The following is a 9,045-nucleotide window of genomic DNA, read 5'->3' on the forward strand; positions in this document are numbered from 1 at the left end:
ATGGCTATCCCTAAAACCTGGACTATTAGTGTGCCTTGAGGACCGTGGTTGGGAACCCCTGGACTAGAGGATACAGTGGTGCTGTCAATAGATAATGAAATTGAGGTCCTGATTCAGAGGTGAAAGCAGTGATGCAGTAGACTGATTGTTTGCTACTGCACATGAGCAAAATGTATAAGAAACCCCTATAGCACATGCATACAACTGAGTGTATGCAGAGACCGCTGTTGCAAACTGAGTTGTTTGTAATAGAGCTGTTAGCAGACAGCCATGGGCATTCCTGGGAGGTGTCTCATGGGCATGTTTTTGGAATATCAAAGGCATGTCAGTGAACACGGCTGCATTCTTAAATGTAGGGCCACAGCTAAAGAGGCCATAATTAGAGAAAGATCAGAAGGAGACACTGAGCTAGCCATAGGGCAACGTAAGTGTTGATGGTCATTGCGAAGGTGCACCGATTGCTGAGTGTTTGAATTCTGCAGCGGATTTCCACTGTCCACGAACATTGAAAGTGGGCATCTCAGGGAGTGCAATCTCAGGCTTTTGCAAAGACTTGAGGCGAAGGCTGAGACTAGCATTTGCATATTATCACAGCAGCGAATTCGAAAGAAAGTGCAGCCACGACAGCATAAGGGTCCACCTCTGAATCAGGCCTTGAGGGAGCTGAGGTTATTTAGGAGGGTGAAAAGATGATCAACTCATTCTTATACAGTACTTGTTGAGTTTAAGAAAGCACTGGGACATCCAGGAGGAAATGAGAGACAGCTGGAGATACAAGTGAGGAGATAGGGGGAAAGGTCAGAGGAGGAGAGATAGATCTGAGTGTCATCAGCGTAGAGATGACATTGGATAACAAAGAAGTTGATGAGCTCACCTTCAGAAGATGTATCGAGGGAGATTAGAATAGGTCCAAGAACAGAGCCTTGGGGGACATCTACTGGTAGCAGAAGTAGGGGGAAAGTGGAATAATAAGAGAAGACAGAGAAAGAACAGATGGAGAGGCAAGAGGACAGCTAGGAGAGAAAGTATCATGCAAACTGAGGGAGTGAAGGATTAGCAGGAGTAGATGGTGGTTCACAGTGTCGTCAAAAGCAGCAGTGAGGTCAAGGAGAATGAGCAAAGAGAAGTGTCTTTTGGATTTAGTCATTGCTGACTTTAGTGAGGGCAGTTTCTGTGGAGTGGAGAGGATGAAAGCTACACTGAAATGTGTTAAGTGTGGAGCGTGAAGAAACAAAAGCAGTGAGGCTGTTGTAGTCAATCCACTCAAGGAGTTTGTAGGCAAAGTGGAGGAGAGTGATTTGGTGGAAGTTGAAGAGAGTGTCAAGATCAAGTGTGGGATGAGGATACAAGCATGATTGAATGCAGATGGGACAGTGCCTGATAAGAGGAATATATTGAAGAGATTGCCAAGCTGGGAACAGGCAACGGGAGAGAGGGAGTGAAGAAGGCAGGAGGGGATATGATCGAGGGGGGGCGGAAGGGACGAGGACTGGATTAGGGCCATGACTTCATCTCCAGATACTGGGGAGAAGGAAGTCAGAGTTGGTAAAATGGATGGGGAAGATGGGAAGAGGTAGGCTGGTAAAGCAGAATGATGAGGGTCTGGTGGGATGTGATGCACTGACAAATGGAATACATTTTACATGTAAAGTGGGTTGCAAAGTCAAGGGCAGAGAGTGGGGGGGCAGTTGAAGTGGCGAAGAGACAGCGGAGGTTGAAGGACTGGGAAGAGATAAGGGACTTGAAATAAGACTGAAAGAAAGGGAAAGGGCAGCACAGAAGATAGAGAGCATACATTTGAAATGGAGGAACTTTGCATTTGAACGCAACTTTCTCCACTGTCATTTCAGTGGTTTGTGAACACTTTTGCAGGTATCAGGTCCATTTGGAATGCCAAGGTTGAAGCGTGGGACTGTGAAGGTGGATCTTCCCACTGCCGTCAACAGCACCAAACCTTTGGGTTTTACTGCCCCACTGCTCATTTGGGTATTATGACTGCTGCTGCAGCAATGTTTAGAAAGTGTGTCCACATTCTGCAATGTTTTGTACTTTAATGGTGGGTACACACCTGGCAGATGCTTTTTTGATACATGGGAGAACTACATAGACCCTCTATCCCTGCTACTGAGGGAACTTTGGAAATATTTCCAAGGTACATTGAGGTACGAAACACATATGTACTCCCAAGACTCCCCAATGACTATTACTACTACTACTTCTGCTCTGGGTGGCTGTGATATGCAGGTCCGAGTATAATCATTAAGTGTATTTTCTAATACATGGATATTGCTTCTTTTATATTGTTATTTGTCCATATGCTTTTATTTTTTGTACTTTACTTTTTTTAAAATGTTTTCATATATTGTGTATTCATGCTTCAATAAAGAAAAAACTTGTAAAAAAAATGTACAGTATGGATGTGAAGCAATGGCAATGCAGGTCAAAATTTCAATGGTATAAAGATAAAATGTCAATGGCACAGGAGTGCAATAAACAGATGTGTATAAAAATGTAAAACAATCAAAAGTACAGAAAGCAAAGTGGTAATTCCTTGCAATGTCCAAACAAGGAGTTCAGTACAGAGGGGCTGATTCAGCTGAATGCAATCGTGAATCTGCACGTGCACAGGACCCATTCTGCAAGTGTGCAGAATGGGTCCTCCGTAATCGCACGCAGCCTCTTGCATTTAAGGAGAGGTGCGGGGGCGTCCAGCGTTCCTGGAAATGGGGGCATGTCCTTCCCGTTTTCCGGGAGTGGCAAGGCCAGGGACTGGGTTGACGGGCGCAGTTACAGTGATGTGCGTTGAGGTGAGGCAGAGCCTTTTCTGTCATACTTAGGTATACTCCAGAGTTTTGACTATAAAAATTATAAGAAAAGTATAAAGAAAATATTATAAATATCTTCTTTGTATTATTCTAATCATTTTTATAGTCAAAACTAAGGAGTAAAAAGTGTATGGCAGGTGAGGCACTGCCTCCTCTGTCTACCATTTCCGCACATCCCTGATCAAAACACACCAAATTTCCAGCACTATATACTGCTGCACCTTTTTATAATGCCTACATGAATCCTAGGATTAATGTATGTATCTGTAAATCTGGCTCTGATACCAGCCAGTTCCTCCCCAGCCATTTACCTCAACGCACGTCACTGGCAGTTTCCTGGCTGGCCTCAGAAGTAGGCCAGCCTGAGCTAGCTGAGGCTTTCTCAGCTGCCTGGCGGCCCGACATCGTTCACCATCGCGACTGATGGCGATCCCAGTCTGCAACCTCGGTCGCAGTGCTGGGATCGCAAATGCAGCAGGGGGTGTCATACACCTCCTGCCGCATTTGCATATTAGCAAGGACGTACAATTTGATGTGAAGCTGAATCACCCCCAGAGTGTCCAGCATATGGAGAAAGCAGTTGTTTGAGGTGGAGGAAGACCAAACGCAGAGCAGTTTACTAAAAGTGGTCCCATAGTAGTAGAGATTTCAGGAAGAATATTTTCCCTCTTTTATCCTCGTGTTTAACTCTGGTCTAACTTCGTATTATGCTTTAAATTTAATTACACTTTGGAAAAAACAGTGCAAATCTTTTGCAGCCGCGAGCAAGTATAGCTGTGTGCTGCATTAACGGTAGGCTACCTCTGGTCTCGCACATTTATGTTTGCAGCTCCATAGTCCGGGGTGAGATCAGGGCATGAGGAGGGTGAATTGCCGTGCCATTGCCTGTGTTTTTATGCCGTTGCATCGCCAATTCGCGCACCCTTTCGCAGCTAATTGGATAAAGGGTCTGGTTCACTACTGTATGCGACTGCAAATGCAATAGCGATTACGCATGCAGTTCAACTGTGATAGTATGCTAATTCATATTGATCGCTATTCCCTCCCAGCACTACACAAGGGCGCCCACTTTACTTACCACACATCTGTAATGTTTAGCAAGTCTGCAAAACCATTAGTACAATCGAGTACCATCGCAGCCTCACGCACACTTGCACAAGCCATGACCTTACTCAGAAATTATATGAGTTCAGCCTAAGGCTGGGACCAAGCGCTAATGTGTATGTCTGTAAAATATGATAAAATAAATAAAGAAAATAGGATAAAATAAAATAAAATAATTCAAAGTAATTGCTCGCAACCACGCACGCTATGAGACCTCAGGCTGCGTATGCCATCGCAGTGGATAATTTATGCATGTCCCTGCAAATTCCTGTGTTTCCCCGATGACCAACCATCACCACCCACAAACAGTGCTTCCTGTCAATCAATCTCCAGATCGCAATAGCTAGTTCGCACACGTGCACTGCGATGCATATGCATGCACAGTACGCAACAATCGGCTGATTGCGTGCATATTGCCAACTGCGTTCATTGCGGAATCAGGCCCTAAGCCCATAGTATAAAAACTATGGAGGCTTGCAGCCTGGGAAGTGCTTCTTAAGTATGTTTACCAAGCATGTGTGTTCACTAATTCCACCAAGTTATTTAATGGTTGAATTATTTTAAGATAAACCATTATTTCATAATTCTGCTGTATTGCTTTCTATAGCATGATATACTAACAACTGACCTATAGGCTTTGTGATTTTTCTACACTGAAATAATGTGAACCTGGTTTTGGATTGTTACTGTAATTATGCACATACTATTTTGAATGAACACTATAAAATGGCGTGAAACAGTGTATTTTTGTTTCCCATTACCCTAGCAAACTATTTAATGGGTGTGCACAGATAGGATGTATATAAACTTATGTGCTAAGGAAAATGGCTTTTAGTAAACAATCACTGGTGGGATTGCCAGTAGTGTTTGCATGAGTCTGGGGCCGATCGTTTTAGCAAGGGTTAACATGTCTAAATATTATTTGGTTCTTTTATGTAGGCGCTGGCAATACCTGTGGTCAGCAATTGTTATCAGGTAATTGGGAGGAGATTTGGGAAAATGTTAAATAATCGGGAGTTTGAGGCGAATAAAAAAATATAACTATAACTATGTGTATGTGGGTATGTGTGTATACATGTGTTAAACTAATAGTACTCTCTAATGAGATTATAAAAGTGCTGCCAAGCTAACTGTACAAATTGCATACTCAGGGCTGCCATGATAGGGCCCGAGACTGACAAAATAGCCAGAGCCCCCTGCTCCTCCTCCCTTTTTTTGAACAGCAGCAATTATGTGTGGGTATTAGTATTTCCAATGGAGTATTAATAATTATATATGCCCATGATAATTGAGATAATCTTTCTGTCTATCACTGAAGTGACACCAGGCAGCACAGTCTTTTGGCTTCCTTTTTCTATTTTGACAACTCTAGCCCCAATTTGTCTCTCCAGCCCAGCCCTGCTGTCTGTTTCTTGCCTCCAGTCCAGCCCCACAGCCAGTCCCAGCCCCAGGCAGTCAGCCCCAGACAGCCAGCCTTAGCCCCAGACAGCCAGCCCCAGACAGTCAGCCCCAGATAGTCAGCCCCTGCCCTAGACAGCCAGCCCCAGATAGTCAGCCCCAGCCAGCCTGCCCCACTTTACCTGCAACTTCTTGTTGCTCAGTCGTCACAAGCTGGGAGGATGTGTGGGCCCCCCTCTCTGTCCGAGCCCGGGACTCCAGTTCCGGCAGTCCCCCCCCCCCTGATGGCAGCCCTGTGCATACTATTCCAATAATGCTTCCATTTATATATTTTTCCTAGATGTTTCAGTTTGACAGTTATGTATTGTATGTATGTGTATATATTGTATGAGTAATATATTTACAGTAACTAAGTATTAATCTTTTGAGAGTTTCAGAATGCACATCCTTCCAGTCATTAACAATTTACTAGCTGTGCTTTAAATGATAAAAGTATTGTCTCTTAAAAAATTTAATAGACACATTTTTCCTGCAGGTCCAGTAAAATATTTCATAATACAGGTTGAGTCTCCCATAGCCAAATATTCTGAAATGCGGAATATTTTTAGCATGACTGAGAAAGTGAAACCTTTGCTTTCTGATGGTTCAATGTACACAAACTTTGTAAAAAGCACAAAATTATTAATATACAGTATAAAATAACCTTCAGGCTCTGAGTATAATGTGTATATGAAGCATAAATGAATTTCATGTATGTACACAAACTTTTTTTTATGCACAAAATTCTTAAAAATATTGCATAAAATGACCTGCAGGCTGTGTGTATAAGGAGTATATAACACATAAATGCATTCTGTGTTTAGATTTGGGTCCCATTCTCAAGATATCTCATTATGGTATGCATATACTCCAAAATACCGAATATTCCGTTATCCAAAATACCCCTGGTCCCAAGCATTTTGGATATGGGAGACTCACCCTGTAGTATCCAGGGTTGGTATAGGATACAGATTGACTCAGTGGTTTTCTATAGACCAATGTATCATGTTTCTGAAGGCAAGCGTTAAGTTCAGGAAATAAACTGTAAGAAAGTATTTCTGAAAATGACAGGATCAGGGATACAGCCAGTCAGGCCTACAGCTGATTTCAGAAATGTGTTTGTATTGATATAAATGTGAATGTTTTGAACCATAGAAATGAAGAAGAAACTGTGAGCCCAAACCCAGAGAAACGTGTTAAGGTGTTGGGGCTGAGAACCTTTGCTGCCGTCTGTTATATTGCTGCTCTCTGTGACACTGCTGCTAAGTGGCCGCGATATCCCCATTACAAGCACTCCCTATTCTGAGCATACTCGGGACCAGAGCCGGATTTATATTTCATGGGGCCCTAGGCAAGTAACTGGTCTGGGACCCCCTCAACCATCCTTAAAAGAAATAAAAAATTTGACATAAACTAAAAATATTCTGCATGGAATAAAGTATTTTTTAAGGGATTTTAACCTGCTAAAAGAACAAGTACTGTGACAATATAAGTACCGTCATAATACCTGTGCTGTTTATATGGGAAAGCTTCACTGTCGAAAACTGGCTAACTTTACTGCCAACAGGTTTTTTTTCCAAAGAGACAGCTAGGAAGGAAGCCTCCCTAGAGAGAGGTTGCAAGGAAGGGAACCCCTAGAGATAAACAGCAAGAGAGAGAGTTCCCCCAGAGAAAGCAGGTAGGGTGTAAGCCTAGGCAGCTAGCGACATTGACCATTTTTGATTAGTAAACACTGATGATTTGATGCTGATTGTCTATGTTTTGCCATCAATGGCAGAGTTCCAATGTGTCTCCACCATTAATGGCTGAGTTCCAATGTTTCTCCACCATTAATGGATGAGTTCCAATGTTTCTCCGCCATTAATGGATGAGTTCCAATGTTTCTCCGCCATTAATGGCTGAGTTCCAATGTTTCTCCGCCATTAATGGCTGAGTTCCGATGGTAAAATGGCAAGTTTTCTTTCCCCATCTCTTAGCCCCTCTCTCTTTCTCTGATTAGCCCTTATTGATTCCTAACAGTCGCTAGTCGCTATTTAGCGCTGCAAGTCGCTTAACTAAGAATTGCTGTCCAGTCCAATCGTGTGGTTCCAAAGCACAAAAAGTTATTTATGTATAAAGGGGTAACACAATGTAAGATTAAACAATTAGAGTAAAAAGCAATAATAAATAATACAGCCGATACATACGCTTGCGCACTGGTCCCAGTATACAGTCATCAATCCAGAAGCCTGCAGTCGCATAGAAGATGTTCCATACACTGAGGTCAGCACAAAGCTTATATACCTTACAGGTTTCAGAGTTAACAAAGAGACAAATTGACAGTTTCTTATTGGTTCTTGCTTCTGGTCAATCTGGTCATTGGTTGGCTCATACGGTGTCATCAGGGGTTTGTCTCAATCCTCCAACGGTCACATTGTGTAGTTTCCTGCCAAACAACTGGTTAATACTGGCTACAACACTGCATGCAAGTTATAACATTTCTATTCAATAACTCCCTATCATCCATAACTAGAGGACGCATGATGTGACTTCTTTGCCGATAGATACGGATGTCTGCAAATAAACAGGGATTTAGTATGATACCAAACATGACATGTCCACTATATTCTGATCCTTAGTTCTCATTTAAGTACATCTTACATCATAATTATTAGCTAACAAATACCTTTAATAACTCTGGTTATTAACTATAATGTGTGGGAACCATTTTACATGTATGCGTTTGCATATGTACGTCTGTGTATTAAAGATAGCAAATATGCGTCTATGTGTAAGTACGTGAATATATACAGATGAACGTCTATGTGTAAGTATGTACATATGCATATGAGCGTCCTTGTATATATATATGTGTGCGTTATGTGCATCAGCGTATGTGTGTTGTGAATACGCAGTTTAGCGCATCGGATTGCATCAACGTAAAGTAGCGTCCTAGTAATACATCATCGGACCATAGACGACTATATCTTCAGATAATAATTGTAACATGATCATATCCAATTATTTGACTTTGACAGTCCACCCTTTGATAGCAAACATAAACTATCACATTCTATTCTTAACCTACTTAGTCATGCATAATAAATTATTATTCAATGTTCTAAACGGTATGACACAACTTGGTCATTGAACCATCAATAATGCGCTTCAAGAATGGGTAAAATAACCCTTTACCGTGCTCAGCGGATCTATGGGGGACCATTGGTAAGATGTGGGACCTCATCGAACCTATAAAGGAAGTTGTGGGTGGAAGTGAGACTACATTATCTAGGATGTTTAATGGAACATTTACAATATTTTATCATTCATGACCAAGCCTATTCACATGTTATTATCTGATGGTACATTAAATTTCAGGATTGTAGTGCAGTTCTTTATCAACCTTAGTACCTATACCACCACCACTCACCACCATCATGATCTCATTTTCACAATTTACCTTAGTGGTACATTTTCCACACTTCAATACAGTAGGAACACATCTGACACAAAAACCAATTACTAAGATGACAACAAGTATAAGAATAAGAAGCTTACCTACACTAACAATCATCTCCTGTGCCCACTTTCCCAGACCGGAGAACCATTTGACAGGGTTTAACCACGAGAACCATTTCTCTACCTTTACCTCAGTCTCATACAAGGAAGTATTATGGTCCTTCTGAAATTCCCACTTCAG

The sequence above is a fragment of the Taudactylus pleione genome, unplaced genomic scaffold, assembly GCF_031769625.1.
Source record: "Taudactylus pleione unplaced genomic scaffold, aTauple2 ptg000803l, whole genome shotgun sequence".
NCBI classification, from domain to species: Eukaryota; Metazoa; Chordata; class Amphibia; order Anura; family Myobatrachidae; genus Taudactylus; species Taudactylus pleione.